Source organism: Stenella coeruleoalba (genome assembly GCF_951394435.1).
Source record: "Stenella coeruleoalba genome assembly, chromosome: 2".
In the NCBI taxonomy this organism is placed as follows: domain Eukaryota; kingdom Metazoa; phylum Chordata; class Mammalia; order Artiodactyla; family Delphinidae; genus Stenella; species Stenella coeruleoalba.
This window is the reverse complement of record NC_137147.1, coordinates 171591379-171606917: the sequence shown is the minus strand read 5'-3', so window position 1 is coordinate 171606917 and position 15539 is coordinate 171591379. Positions and strand designations below refer to the sequence as shown.

The 15539-nt window shown below is 41.5% G+C and overlaps 1 protein-coding gene across 3 annotated transcripts in view; it reads left to right on the top strand.

The window, feature by feature from the left end:
• The window catches only part of ARHGAP21 (Rho GTPase activating protein 21), a 170386-nt gene that overhangs the window by 15112 nt on the left and 139735 nt on the right, over positions 1–15539 (top strand). The window contains exons 1-2 of one of the 3 annotated variants that reach the window (XM_079913777.1): positions 4732–4755; positions 5521–5692. The exons of 1 other annotated variant lie outside the window; for it this stretch is intronic. The gene's annotated coding sequence lies outside the window, so the exon portion shown is untranslated. Of the gene's footprint in view, positions 1–4731; positions 4756–5520; positions 5693–15539 lie in introns of those variants that run through there. One more of the 3 variants, XM_079913776.1, reaches the window with a different exon arrangement.

The following is a 15539-nucleotide window of genomic DNA, read 5'->3' as shown; positions in this document are numbered from 1 at the left end:
CTGACTTGTATGCATTAACCAACTAATTCCATTTGTGACCTGTATAGTCTATTGATCTGTAGTAAAGCCATTCCTCAGCTTTGATACAATATCATTTACAATTCATTAAGGTGACTTCTGGTTTAAAAAAACATAAAATTTCTCCCAACTGCCCATTAAGATAGCTAGGAAACTACAGAATAAAGAAGAAAAGTTATCCCAAGGAAAATTAAGACAGTTATATAACTTATTAGAATTTGGGGTGAATCTTGACCAATGGAAAAGTAGATTTGACAAACATTAATGGGAAATACTAAGCACTTATCTGATGCCAGCCACAGTGCAAGGTACTGGGAATATATTGTCAATAAATACAATTGTAATCAGCCTCACAGAGTTCACCGTCTAGCTCAGCTTGCTATAATCTCCCAGACACTGCTTCACAGTTTACCTAAACCACCTGGAAGGAGGCAGGAGTATGACTTTTACCATTCCAGTGATTCTTGCGCTCAGAGGCCCTGTACGTGTACCAGCTGGAATATTGGGCAGGTGGTACTTAGTCTGTAGACCCTTATCTGGCAGCCAGAGCACTGATACTTTCTTCTTGCTCATCTCACTCTCCACTCCTCCTTGCCCCACATCTTGCTGTATTTTTGCATTAGCTGGAAAATAGGTATACAGTTCTTAGCATAACCCTTGAGTCCTAGTAAGTTCCCATTAATGTTAGACATTTACATTATCATTTTTATTTTTCTAATTCAGAGGTGATTCTGATTCAAGAGAGTGATGGCACAGAAGTAGGGCTCAGGAAAACTGGTGGCAGTATCAGTATATGGCCGGTGTAGACTCTATGTGTCATGCTCCAAAGGCAGAGAGGGCCAAGATCAGAGAATGCCGGTAGGAGTACTATATTAGTCAGGGCTCTCCAGAGAAACAGAACCAATAGAATGTATACAGAAAGAGATTTTTTTTTATAAGGAGCTGACTCACCCAATGTTGAAGTCTGAGAAGTCCCAAGAGCTGCAGTTGGCAAGCTGAAGACTCAGGAGGACTGCTCATGTAGTTCAAGTCTAAAAGCTGGCAGGTGCCAAGAGCCAGTGTTTCAGATTCAGTTCAGAGGCACAGAAAACAAAAAACAAACAACAATGCCCCAGCTGGAAGGCAGTCAGGCAAAAGGAGTTCCTTCTCCCTCAGCCCTTTTCTTCTATTCAGGCCTTCGACTGATTGGATGAGGCCCACCCACAGTGGGGCAGGTAATCTGCTTTACTCAGTCTACTCATTCGAATATTAATCTCATCCAGAAACACCCTCAAAGACACACCCAGAATAATGTTTGATCAAACATCTGGGCACCCCATGGCCCAGTCAAGTTGACACAAAAATTAACCATTACAGGTACCTAGTGAGGATATTAATTTTTCAACTATTCCATAGTTTCAAAGTGCAAGGGGTGAGATAAGATGTCATGAGGAGAATCACAACAATTAAAAATACCCTAGGGCTTCCCTGGTGGCGCAGTGGTTGAGAGTCCGCCTGCCGATGCAGGGGACATGGGTTCGTGCCCCGGTCCGGGAAGATCCCACATGCCGCAGAGCAGCTGGGCCCGTGAGCCATGGCCGCTGAACCTGCACGTCCGGAGCCTGTGCTCCGTAACAGGAGAGGCCACAACAGTGAGAGGCCCACGTACCACAAAAAAAAAAAAAAAATTACCCTAAAAACCAGCAAGTGGCCAAGTAGTACTTTAACCTGCTCTCAAACAGTAGATTCAGGAAAGGACCTCCATCTTCCCACAAATCTGCAGAGTGGGGTCAGGACAGTCCACGCTTCTATCTGTTGATAAAAAAGTATGACCAGATCTCAACTGATTGAAGAATGAGAAACAGAAGAAAAGTAAGGGTCTATAAAATGTGGTATAAGACTAGAGGAAAAGAATAATCTCCACAAAGTTTTGAAGAATTTCCGGAATCTCTTTGCCTTCCTCCACAAAGCGCAGGAAGATGCTGTCTCAATGAATTAAAGCAGAAAGACAAAGAAGGAAGAAAAAACCCAAAAAGATGACAGGATGGAATAAAAAGGCAAAGCAAGATTTAAAAAGCAAAATGAGAACTTTAAAAAGGAAAAACAAATAACACAGGTAAAATAAAGTCATTTTTTCATTTATGAAGAAGACATAGGGACTTTTCTGAATATGCAAGGGCTAAGGAAATATCTAGAAGTTCTTCACTTAGTAATTGCTATTTTCCACAATTGCTCTGATTGTTCTAGTCACCAAGTATTGATAAAATAAGAAAAATAAATAGATACAAATGTCAGAAAGAAGAGGAAACAGAAGCTCTTAGAATTGAGGAGAGAGTTCAGTAAGTTGGTTGATTATAAAATAAATATGCAAAATTGATTATTTTTCTGTATGCCAGTAAATGGTTTGAAAATATATAATCACAAATCATTATAAAGTATAAAATACCTAAGAATAAGTGCAATAAGAAATAGGTAGAGGGACTTCCCTGGTGGCACAGTGGTTAAGAATCTGCCTGCCAAAGCTGGGGACACAGGTTTGAGCCCTGGTCTGGGAAGATCCCACATGCCACGGAGCAACTAAGCCCGTGAGCCACAACTACTGAGCCTGCGCTCTAGAGCCTGTGAGCCACAACTACTGAGCCTGTGTGCCACAACTACTGAAGCCTGCGCACCTAGAACCTGTGCTCCACAACAAGAGAAGCCACTGCAAAGAGAAGCCCACACACCGCAACTAAGAGTAGCCCTGCTTGCTGCAACTAGAGAAAGTCCATGCGAAGCAATGAAGACCCAGTACAGCCAAAAATAAATAAATTTATTAAAAAAAGAAAAAAAGAAATAGGTAGGAATGACATTGTAAAAATTATAAAACTTCACCAAGGGTGATAAAAGAAGACAAATAACTGAAGAGAAAAATCTATGTTCATTAATAGGACAGCACAATATTCTATTCTCATATAATGAAAGTTAATTCTTTCCAAGTTAATTTATCCATTTAATACTATTTGAATAAAATCTTAATGAGATTTTTTGAGATGACTCATCGAACAAGAATAACCAAAGATCAAATTAGAAAAATGTTACTAAAGACGGAGGCTTGCTTTACTAGATTATCACTCATGACGGATACAAGGTAAAAAATGTATTTTCAGCTCTGATCTTGTTCTGACATCCAGACTCAGCTTTCCACCTGCTGGTGGACATGAAGTCCAGCCAGAACTTTGAAGTCAACACGCCCAAAATAGCTCTCATAAAATCAATTAAATCACACGTCAGATGGATTCAAACTGCCCAATACTTCTATTTCCATTACAACTCTCCTAATCAGGCTCTTACTTCCCTATCCCTAAGCTGTTGCCATGGTCCTTGCTCAGATTTCTGACTGTATTCTCTTCTCTATACGTGGGCTCCATCCAGCAGTCCCTCTGCCAACCATACTACTACTTGACTAACCACCGTGAAGGGACCCTGGTCGTGTCAGTCACATGCCTCAAAACTTTTAGTGACCCCCCCCCATTGCCTACTAAATAGACTCTAAGCTTGTTAGATTATATTGTTAAAAGGTCCTGCACTTTTAAAAAATAAATTTATTTATTTACTTTATTTTTGGCTGCATTGGGTCTTTGTCGCTGCACGTGGGCTTTAGTTATGGTGAACAGGGGCTACTCTTCATTGCGGCGCGCAGGCTTCTCATTGTAGTGGCTTGTCTTGTTGAGGAGCACGGGCTCTAGGTGCGTGGGCTCCAGTAGTTGTGGCGTGCGGGCTCCACAGTTGTGGTGCACAGGCTCTAGAGCGCAGTGTCAGTAGTTGTGGTGCAGAGACTTAGTTACTCTGCGGCATGTGGGATCTTCTCAGACCAGGGATCGAACCCGTGTCCCCTTCATTGGCAGGTGGATTCTTAACCACTGCACCACCAGGGAAGCCCAGGTCCTGCACTTTTTAGTACCTACCTGTCTTCTCCGCTTTCTCTCTCATTAAACTCCTTTCTGCAAACTATGGTCCAGTCAGCCTGAGCTGCTCACTGGGCCCTAGGGATGCATCCCACTTTGCTACTTACGTGATTTGACTTTACTAACTCTAGAATGCCCTTTCCTCCAATTCTGCATATCCCAAGTCTACTCCACCTTTTAACCTCATTTCACCTCTAACTGATCCCTATACCTAGAGGTTTTCCTCTGTGGGTCCTTTGGTACCTCATGTTCTACCTCAAAGCATGATCATTTCTAGACAAATTTTAGCCTATTCTACCAGAATATAAATTCCCTACGGGACTTTGCTTATTCACCTGTGGGTGTTCATAGCTTCCATCACGGTGCCCGACAAAGAGTAAGTGATCATTTTATATGTTGAACTCATTAATTAATAGACATGCATACAATTGATCCAAATAACTGAAAGCTTAGCAAATATTTAGTTAGAGGACACTGACATATACTGAGCTATCCATTAAAAAAGACTAGAAATAGAACTTTAAACTACGAATGGAATTTGATTAGAGAACTTCGTTGTGTGGTTTTCCAGAAATGTTTTTATTATACAGTATCAGTCTTTATGTTTTCAACCTTAACTCTCTTATTTTTTCATTTCTTGAGTTTTCAGAATGAACAGAAAGAAACCTCATTCAGCCATTTCATTCCATTAGTATAAATGAGGAGATAAACAGATATTTATGAAGGTGATTCAACAAAGATTTCACTATCCCTTGGTCTTCATGTCAGGCAGTCTTGACACACCCAGAAAAGGTCACTTAAAAAAGGAAAAGTAGGTTGGCATCAAAATAGTTTTCTGTAATATTAAAAACTAGATGAGTGTGAAGCAAATATTAAAATTTTGTCAAATCATATAATCAATTTTATACAAGGCATATGAATTCTATATAATAACTAGAAACGATTGAACATATTACTTGAAGTGTTTTGCAGTAGTTCATTAAATCCTCAAAACAAGATAGGTGTTCTTCCAGTTTTGCAGAGTGGAAAACCGAGGAAAGAGTGGTTGACCAAGTTTGCAAAGCCAGGATTTGATTAAGCTAAGATTTGGACCTTGGCCATGTGAGAGCAGAACCTGCCCCCTTATAACTGCTGTTCTATTTTAACTCACCATAGAAGATAATGTGGTACTTCCCTTCTCGTTGCTGCTAAATACAGCTGAAAACCTGGACAGTATATATAAAACAAACATAAGAAGAGTACATGAAAAGGTGTTCTATGTCAATAGCCATTAGGGAAATGTAAATTAAAACCACAATGAGCTATCACTACACACTTATCAGAATGGCTACAATAAAAAATAATAACACCAAATGCTGGCAAGGGTGTGGAGAAACTCGATCCCTCGCACATTGCTGGAGGGACTGTAAAGAGGTAGAGTCACCCTGGAAAACACTTCGGCAGTTTCTTAAAAAACCTGTAATTAGCATATGACCCAACAATTGCAGTCCTGGGTATTTATCCCAGAGAAATGAAAACTTATGTTCATGCAAAAACCTGTACACAAATATTTTTATTGCCACTTGATTCATAACAGCCCCAAACTGGAAAGAACCCAGATGTCCTTCCTCGGGTGCATAGTAAAACAAACTGTGAGATGGCCACATTGTGGAGGACTACGTAATCATCAAAAGGAGCAAACTATCGATACACACGACAACCTGGATGAATCACCAGAGAATGACGTTGAGTGAAAAAAGGTGATCCCGGTAGGTGGCAGACTGTATGATTCCATTTATATAACATTCTTGAAATGATAAAATTATAGAAATGGAGGACACTATAGTTGCCAAGAGTTAAGAAGGGGTGTGGAGTGGGAGAGACGTGTGAGTCACAGAAAGGGGCAACCTGGGGGATTCTTGGTTGCGTCTGTGAAGTGTCCTTGATCTTGGCTGTACCAATGTCAATATCCTGGTTCTACTATAGTTTTTTGTTGGTTTGTTTTGTTGGGGTTTTTTTTGCGGTATGTGGGCCTCTCACTGTTGTGGCCTCTCCCGTTGCGGAGCACTGGCTCCAGACGCGCAGGCTCAGCAGCCATGGCTCACGGGCCCAGCCGCTCCACAGCATGTGGGATCCTCCCAGACCGGGGCACGAACCCGTGTCCCCTGCATCGGCAGGCGGACTCCCAACCACTGTGCCACCAGGGAAGCCCTACTATAGTTTTTTTAAGTTAATTTATTTTAATTGAAGTATAGTTGCTGTACAATATTATATGTTACTGGTGTACAATATAGTGATTCACAATCTTTTTTCCTAAGTCATTTTAAAAAATGTTTTTATTTTATATTGGAGTATAGTTGATTTACAATGTTGTGTTAGTTTCAGATGTACAGCAAAGTGATTTAGTTATACCTATACAGGTATCTATTCTTTTTCAAATTCGTTTCCCATTTAGGTTATTACAGAATATTGAGTAGAGTTCCCTGTGCTATACAGTAGGTCTTTGTTGATTATCTGCTTTCTATGTAGTACTGTGTATATGTTAATCCCAAACTCCTAATTTATCCCTCCCCGCACCTTTCCTCTTTGGTAACCATAAGTTTGTTTTTGAAGTCTGTGAGTCTGTTTCTGTTTTGTAAATAAGTTCATTTGTATCGTTTTTTTAGATTCCACATACAAGTGATCTCATATGATATTAATCTTTCTCTGTGTGACTTACTTCACTTAGTATGATCATCTCTAGGTCCATCCATGCTGCTGCACATGGCATTATTTCACTCTTTTTTATGGCTGAGTAATATTCCATTGTATATATGTACCAAGTTCTACTATAGTTTGTTTTTGTTTTTGTTTTCTTAAATTTATTTATTTAATTTATTTATTTTTGACTGTGTTGGGTCTTTGTCGCTGCAGGCTTTCTCTAGTTGTGGTGAGCGGGGGCTACTCTTCGTTGCGGTGCCTGGGCTTCTCATTGCGGTGGCTTCTCTTGTTGCAGAGCATGGACTCTAGGCACGTGGGCTCAGTAGTTGTGACTCACGGGCCCTAGAGTGCAGGCTCAGTAGTTGTGGTTCATGGGCTTAGTTGCTCTGTGGCATGTGGGATCTTCCCAGACCAGGGCTCGAACCCATGTTCCCTGAATTGGCAGGCAGATTCTTAACCACTGCGCCACCAGAGAAGTCCCTCTACTATAGTTCTGCAAGATGTTACCATTGGGAGAAACGAGGTAATGGGAACACAGTCTCTCTTTGCATCAATTCTCACAATGGCATGTGAAGCCACAATTTCCCCAAAATAAAAAGTTTAATTAAGAAATGGATAATGTTCCTAAATCTGGAAAACCATATTTCTATGTTCAAAGGCAGCAAAAAGGCACACTCAGACTTACCACTCTAACATCGTTTATGGCTGAGGGGGTGGCATGGTAGGGCGGGGTAGGGTGATGTCAGGGCTTAGAGAAAGTCTTCAAATGGAGAGGTTAAGAAAATAGAACTCATGAGAGCACATGAAAAGTCTATGAAAAGACACAGCGTGACCAATAAAATAAAACAGTGTCAAGACAGAACAGTTGATGTTATGGTGATTACCTCGAGATGCCTCACCCCCTAAGTGATGGTAAACGCATAATATAGAGACCGTTTTCCCCTCACCCCCCTACCTACAATAATGCTTCCTGTTCCCAACTTGGCCCTGTACCTGTCAAGTCTTTCATACATTTTAAAGCTGTTTCAGTTTTAATGGGGCTCCAATATTCACTTCAAATGCCCGTTAATTGGATTTATACATTCTCCTCCATGAGACTAAGAAGTAGAGCTTTATGTTTTTATTAAAGCCTTTGAAGTATTAGGGTTTATTTTATTTCTTAAAATAATAGACCCAAATTAAATCTTAGCTTAAGAAATCTTTTCTATGGAAATAAGGAAGAAGGAAAAAAATCCCTTTGGAAAGGATGAATACTCTTCTCTACCACTCAGAAAATCAAAGCTATTTTGATAAGTTTGAATTGCTGCCTCACCCTACTTGTTTCACTTTATTCGATACCAGAATAACTTCCTGTTGCATTGCCAGATGGTTAGAGTGATTTCATGGCAACATCGCCCACATGTGCTTTCATGAAGTCTAAATAGAACAGTTCACATTTCTGGGCTCAATCAGAACTCCTAAAACGCCTTCTGCTCTAGAATAAAAGAAAGCAGAGATGCAAAGCTTTACGCACTTCTTGAAGTGTCAGGCCTCTGCAGGCTTCTGTGATGTAACCATTCCCTTTTTCTCTACTTGCATTCAGAGCAATGTCCAGTCTTGAATGCAGGATGGGATCACCTGAGGAGTTTTCAAAAACACTGGTGCCCGGGCCCCACCCCCAGAGAGCTGAATTGATAGGTTTCCAGTGTGGCCTGAGTCTCAGGAGTTTTTAGAGCTCCCAGAAATTTCGAATATACAGCCCGGGTTGATCAAATCTTTATGTGTTTGATCAAATCCAGGTGCCATTTAATTTGCTGTTTTTATCAGCTCAATTCCTAGCCTGATGAAGCTGCATTTTTCAAAAATGTAACTGGAATTCTAAATCAGACTTTCCATCAAGGATTTAAGTTCCCTCTTCAGTAATTAGCTCAATTTTATTTTATTTTATTTTTTTTTCCTTTTTTAAAATAAATTTATTCGTTTTATTTATTTATTTTTGGCTGCGTTGGGTCTTTGTTGCTGTGTGCGGGCTTTCTCTAGTTGTGGCGAGAGGGGGCTACTCTTCGTTGTGGTGCGCGGGCTTCTCATTGCGGTGACTTCTCTTTGTTGTGGAGCACGGGCTCTAGGCGCGCGGGCTCAGTAGTTGTGGTGCGCGGGCTCAGTAGTTGTGACTCACGGGCTCTAGAGCGCAGGCTCAGTAGTTGTGGCTTGTGGGCTCTAGAGTGCAGGCCCAGTAGTTGTGGCTCACGGGCTTAGTTGCTCCGCGGCATGTGGTATCTTCCTGGACCAGGGCTCGAACCCGTGTCCCCTGCATTGGCAGGCGGATTCTTAGCCACTGCACCACCAGGGAAGCCCGTTAGCTCAATTTTAAATTAGTACATTAGTTACCTTGATCTTGGTAATCATTCCATGTCTATGTGTTTAAAATCATCACGTTGTACCCTTTAAATACATCCAGCTCTATTTGTCAATTATTCCTCAATAAAATTTTTTTAAATGCTCCTAAATTTTACTAGTAAAAAAAACTAGTAAGTTAGATTTTGCAGTTTGGGTGTTCATGAACAAACTGGAGGTCTCTGACATGTAGCAGGTTGTAACTGGGCTGCAGCACAGATTTGAATGAGATGCGCTGCAGGCTGGAGAGCAAGGGCAGGTACCTCTCAATTCAGTCTTGCAGTTTTCCCCTTGTCATGGCTGGGCTCACTGTATAACATCTTTATGTGCACCTTTAAAAATGGCCTATAGGTGAGAAGGAAGATGCTGGTGAAAGTGAAAAGAGCAGTTCACTTTTGGTGTGAAGATATCCATCAGAAACATTCCATTGTGAAACGTTCCCATGTTTCTGTAATTCATGTATTTACCTTCCTCTCCCCCTACCCCCAACCCCCTGACACACACAGTCATATTTTCCATCATTTTCAAGAGCCACTCATGTTTCGATAGTATATTTGCCGGGAAAGGAGGAGCACGTTTATCTCCTGTTTGTCCCGCAATCATGTAACCATGTAGCTGCACCTCCGCTCCCCTCTGTTCCCTCCCAAGGCTTCCAGCTTTTGTGTTGAGCCTCTGTCCAATGTGGGGCTGGTTGCTGCCCCAAACCTTGGCACTCCCAGCCTTCCTTAATAAAACGCTGTCGTGCCATGCTAGGCGGAGGGGTGATGCGGGGAAGGGCAGATGCCGTCTTCCGCCCCATCCTTTGCTTCCCCTAGTACCATGATACCATGACACTGAGTCCGTGAGAAGATTTACTGAAAGTTTGCAACTCACTGGAGAGATGACAATGTAGGCAAAGGAACTTTAAACAGGAGGCAAAATATAGCTGTTCTCAGTCTAAGACAAAAGGAAAAGAAACAACACTCCTTACAGGGCCCTGTCCTGGCACATTGCAGTGCTTAGCCAGTCTTCCCTGTTTCAAGATATACTTTCCTCGCTGACTCTGTCCCTCTCTCTCTCTGTAGAAAGGCCCTTCTCCAGTTCTTTACAGTACTGGAAAAATCCTTCCCTCCCTCTGAAATAACGCCTCCGTAACCAGGGCAATCCGTAGCATCCACAACTCTCAGTCCATTTCCCAAAAGAAGGTTGCAGATGCGTCCACTCACTTAAAATCGACTCTACAATCCTCCTTAAAAACAGTGATCAGGGACTTCCCTGGTGGTGCAGTGGTTAAGAATCTGCCTGCCAACGCAGGGGACATGGGTTCGATCCCTGGTCCGGGAAGATCTCACATGCCGTGGAGCAACTAAGCCTGTGCACCACAATTACTGAGCCTGTGCTCTAGAGCCCGTGAGCCACAACTACTGAAGCCCGCGCGCCTAGAGCCCGTGCTCCGCAATAAGAGAAGCCACCTCAATGAGAAGCCCACACGCAGTAACAAAGACACTACACAGCCAACAATAAATAAATATGATAAATAAATTTATATATTAAAAAAAGTGAGCAGTGACAATTTGTAGAGTGCAGATGACTCTGCCCACCTTCTTCTTAAAAAGCTTTTGGCCAAAAGCGAAAATGAGTTGGGAGCCACGAGTCTGCGTGCCCTCTGTTGGTAGCATTTCTCTGAGCTTCTCATTTTGCTGTGCTAAGTGAGATTCTGATATTAGGTACATGCATTTTTCACACAACACAGTCCCTAAACATATGCCAACCACTTAATTAGGCATCCAGTTGAAGCAACAATGACGTCCTCTGTTGCTGGAGGAAACACTGGTTGGGACTTACTGGGTGACAATGTGTCTGTCTTCACTTCCTAAAGGATTTTCAAGGATAATGTTTATATAGAATTTTCCCTTTGGAAGTGTTGACATTTGACCAGGGGTCAGCAAACTTTTTCTGCAAAAGTTTATGTAGTCAGTACGTTAGGCTTTGTGGGCTGTGTGGTCTCTGTCACTATTACTCAACCCTGCTGCTATAATGTAAAAGCAGCCGTAGACAATATGTAGACAAATGGGTGGGGCTGTTCCAATAAAACTTTATTTACACAAACAGGCAGTGGGCCAGACCTGGCCCCTGGGGCCTAGCTTGCCAACCCCTGCTTTAGACAATCCCTCACATAAGAGGCTACTTGGAGGCCTCAGCAGAATCATCCAGGTGAGTTCTGACAGGTGAACTGTCCAAGGTTGGGGTTGTGGCAGTCCAGGGCTCCTGGTGTTTGAGATCTTTGCATCAAAATGAGATGAAAGTCCCCATTCCTTCTGAGGCTACCAGTCTTTGTGAGTAACTGTGAGGAAACAGACTCAAACACACTCCTACATAGGTACACCCACTTCCGCCCCCTCACACACATTCACACTTTCTTCTCCCGAGAACAAGCAATTCTCAGGGACAGACTTGTCTACGTCCACATTAAAGGAAAGAAAGAGTTTCCTAGAAGCAACAAAATCCGCACAGCTGCCCTGTTTACAGTAGAGAGCATATTCTACGTTATATCGCAGGGCAAGTTCAATATTCTTATTTTCTTTCTCTCCCTCCCAGCCATGCCAGTAGGAAATGAGGTCCCTCACGATGTCTTTCCAAACAATACAGTCCTCAACCCCATGGCTAAAAGGACAACTGCCTGGATTTTGAAATTACCGTTTTTTGTTTTCGTTTTTGTTTTAAACTACATACAAGCTCCCTCTAAGTGTCTCAGGAAAGAGGAGCTGTAGAAAAATGTATTCTCCTACCCTTATCTCCATCTGCGGTCAGTCCCTAGAGGTCAGAGCAGTGTGTGCATGTGGTTCCTTGAGTTACTCCTGAGAATTTGGGGGTTGGCTAACCTATTAGTAGGCGTCTCTTGAAGATGCCAAGGGCTTGCTGCATTGATATCACATGGGAGTAGGGAGGATCCTTATCTCTGGGACAAGCACCTGTAACTCTTTCTAGAAGACTTTCTTCATGGGGACAGTATGGGGTCTTACCCAGAACACCACACAGAAGGAACACCACTGTCCTCTTTAGACAGTCCTCCTTCACTTTTACGGAAATATGCTAAAAGTATCTCTTCTTTCTCAGCCATACACATCCTCATCACCACTCTGTTTTTCCTATCACTTCACTCTCTTCCACTGCCCCATAGCATACATCCTCCAAACTGAAAATGGTCCACTGGGATTTTACTCTTGGCCGATGGCAGAACCAAGCCACTCTACGATGGCCAGAAGAACTGGCGGCTCTATGCCCACCACCCCGGCTCTTTTCGCTTTCTTCACATAGAGGAAAAGTCATAAAATCCCCTAGGAAATACCATTTTTCTGTCTCTGTGTTTTCAGTTCTGGTTAATAAAATTCTGCAGTGCATCACATATATGGTCATGCTCTGAAGTTGTTTGATGCATGGGTACTTTTTTTTCTGACTAGGCTTTGAATTTTCTTATAGCTTGATGCAGTATATACAGAACGTCTCACTCAATGGTGTGTTTGATTCAAGCAAGATTAGTTTTTAAAAACTATAAATTTATTTAGTAAATGTTTTCAAGCATTGTTACATGAATGATCACACATTATTTTCCATGTCCACTAGTGACTGGGGGGAAAAAGCATGTGTTTCAATTAAGGCAGAGAGATTGAAATCAGATTTTTTCACTTTTTAACTCAAATATTAGTTTAAAATTAATACATATTTGTTGCAAAATCCTGTAATGTTACAAAAAAATGAAAAGCAGAAAATAGTAGCCATGTTGTCCTTTAATCCTACCCACACCACCAAAAGAAAATATATCAAAGTTTATAGTGAATATTCTTCCCAACACTCTAATTTATTTTGCTTTATCCTCTTCCGTGAGACCAGAAAATTTTAGGTAAAGGCTGTTCCATCAAACTGTGTTCTCGAGTTAAGAAGATGTAGAGAGGGCTTCCCTGGTGGCACAGTGGTTGGGAGTCCGCCTGCTGATGCAGGGGACACGGGTTCGCGCCCCGGTCCGGGAAGATCCCACATGCCGCGCAGTGGCTGGGCCCGTGAGCCATGGCCGCTGGGCCTGCGCGTCCGGAAACTGTGCTCCGCAACGGGAGAGGCCACAACAGTGAGAGGCCCGCGTACCGCAAAAAAAAAAAAAAAAAAAAAAAGATGTAGAGAAAATGATGTACAACTGATTCATAATGGATATGTGAAGTGAGCAAAGAAAAAAAAACCTTTGAGGTATAAGATGTCTAGGTTTTTAACTATTCTTAGTAAGAGGAATAGGGAAAAGTATGTCTACTCCATCTTCCTGGAAACTGAAGTCTAAGGAATTTTATCGAGTAAGTACGGAATGGTTCAACTGTAACTACCCTGATGTATTAAAATGGGGAGATGTCCTAATTATTATTATTATTTTTTGCTGTGCACGGGCCTCTCACTGTTGCGGCCTCTCCCGTTGCGGAGCACAGGCTCCGGACGCGCAGGCTCAGCGGCCATGGCTCACGGGCCCAGCCGCTCTGCGGCATGTGGGATCTTCCTAGACCGGGAAACGAACCCGTGTTCCCTGCATCGGCAGGTGGACTCTCAACCACTGTGCCACCAGGGAAGCCCAGATGTCCTAATTTTTAACAATATTTCGATTTTTTCAATGAACCTCTCCCCCCTGCCTCCCATCATGGGATATTATTTAATATTTTGCTTAAAGTTAATACCAGTATTTTAAGAAAAAATCTTAGAAATCACTATTCACATCTGAAATTGTCTCATGGCTTTCTTCTTCCGGCATATATTCATCATTCAGGCTTTAGAAAATTGTTTAAATTTTTTTGCTTCTTTATTTATGCCCTAGAGCCATTTAAATTGCATAGGCATTATCTGTTCCTTAAAGAGCTGTACAAGAAATTTCTGTATCCAGAAAGCATTTTATTTATGGCACTTTTTTGCTGTTTTGTTTTTGTTTTTGTTTTTTTTGGCTGCGTTGGGTCTTTGTTGTTGCGCGCGGGCTTTCTCTAATTGTGGTGAGCGGGGGCTACTCTTCGTTGCGGTGCACGGCCTTCTCATTGTGGTAGCTTCTCTTGTTGCAGAGCATAGGCTCTAGGCACGCGGGCTTCAGTAGTTGTTGTATGCGGGCTCAGTAGTTGTGGCACAGGGGCTTAGTTGCCTCACGGCATGTGGGATCTTCTAGGACCAGTGCTCGAACCCGTGTCCCTTGCATTTGCAGGCGGATTCTTAACCACTGTGCCATGAGGGAAGTCCACGTAGGCTTTGTCTTCAGTCAACTTTTGGAATTTTATATTTTCCCTGTTTTCAGATATATTATCAAGCTCTTGCTTTTACTTCTCTTACATTTCCTCCATTTCTGTGGTTATTTTCTTATTCTTATTTCCAGGTATTCATGTTTTCTTCTCTTTTTTTCTTATTAAATAATCAAATGATTTATTTGTGTTGTTGCTTTTATTACAAGTTTTATTTGTAATTTGCACTGCTTTTTGCTTTTCAGTTATTTGATGCAGTGTTTTACTTTTATTAATTCTCTCATTCTACTTTCCTTAGGTTTAACTTTTCTTCTAATTTCTTGATTTCTAAAAATCATTTTCATTGTTTCTTTTTTGGTAGTGAAAATATATGAGGTTATGAATGTTCTTATAAGTACACCTTTGCTCACATTCCTCAGACTTTGACAACTACTGTTCTCATTTTCCTTCTTTTGTTGGTACTCTGACATTTGGATTTTGGTCACCTGTGTAATTAATACAAGAGTTGTCTAGGGGAGCACATGAATAATTCCCAAGGGTTGAAGGCTTTGCCTCCACTTAAAAAAAACCCAATTTCGAGTTGTATGTGGTAAAACTATTTTATGCTATTTCTGCCTTGTAGAATGTACCAAAATCTCTTCTATGGCTTGACATATAGTCAATTCTTATCGTGGTTTCATGGGAGCCTTGAGAGAAGGTAGTCTTTTATTTTTAGAGAGAGAGTTTGATAGATACTTATAATTTCAAGCTTGTTAATTATGTTATTCAGGTCCTCAGTGTTTTTATTTTCCTATCTGTTTGCCCCAACAAGGACTGAAGAAAGGCATTTTAAATTTGTCATTTAAAAAATGGAAGTAATGCTTTCTCATAAATAATTTTAGGAAAAAAATTCCAAATGGTGATCAAGGTGCTTTTTCCTCTCCTTCGCCATTCTCAGTTCCTCACCCCAAAGACAAATGCTGTTCAGATTTTCTGGTTTCGATATATGTTGTGGAAATAGATAGATTGTATTACATACTATATTATGTCTAAATATATATGTTATTTTTTTAACTTTATTTTTTTTTATTGGAGTATAGTTGCTTTACAATGTTGTGTTAGTTTGTGCTGTACAATGAAGTGAATTAACTATATGTATACATATATCCCCTCCCTCTTGGACCTCCCTCCCATCCCCCCATCCCAACCATCTAGGTCATCACAGAGCACCAAGCTGAGTGCCCCGTGCTATACAGCATGTTCCCACTAGCTATCTATTTTACACATGGTAGTGTATATTTGTCAATTCTAATCTCCCAGTTCATCCCGC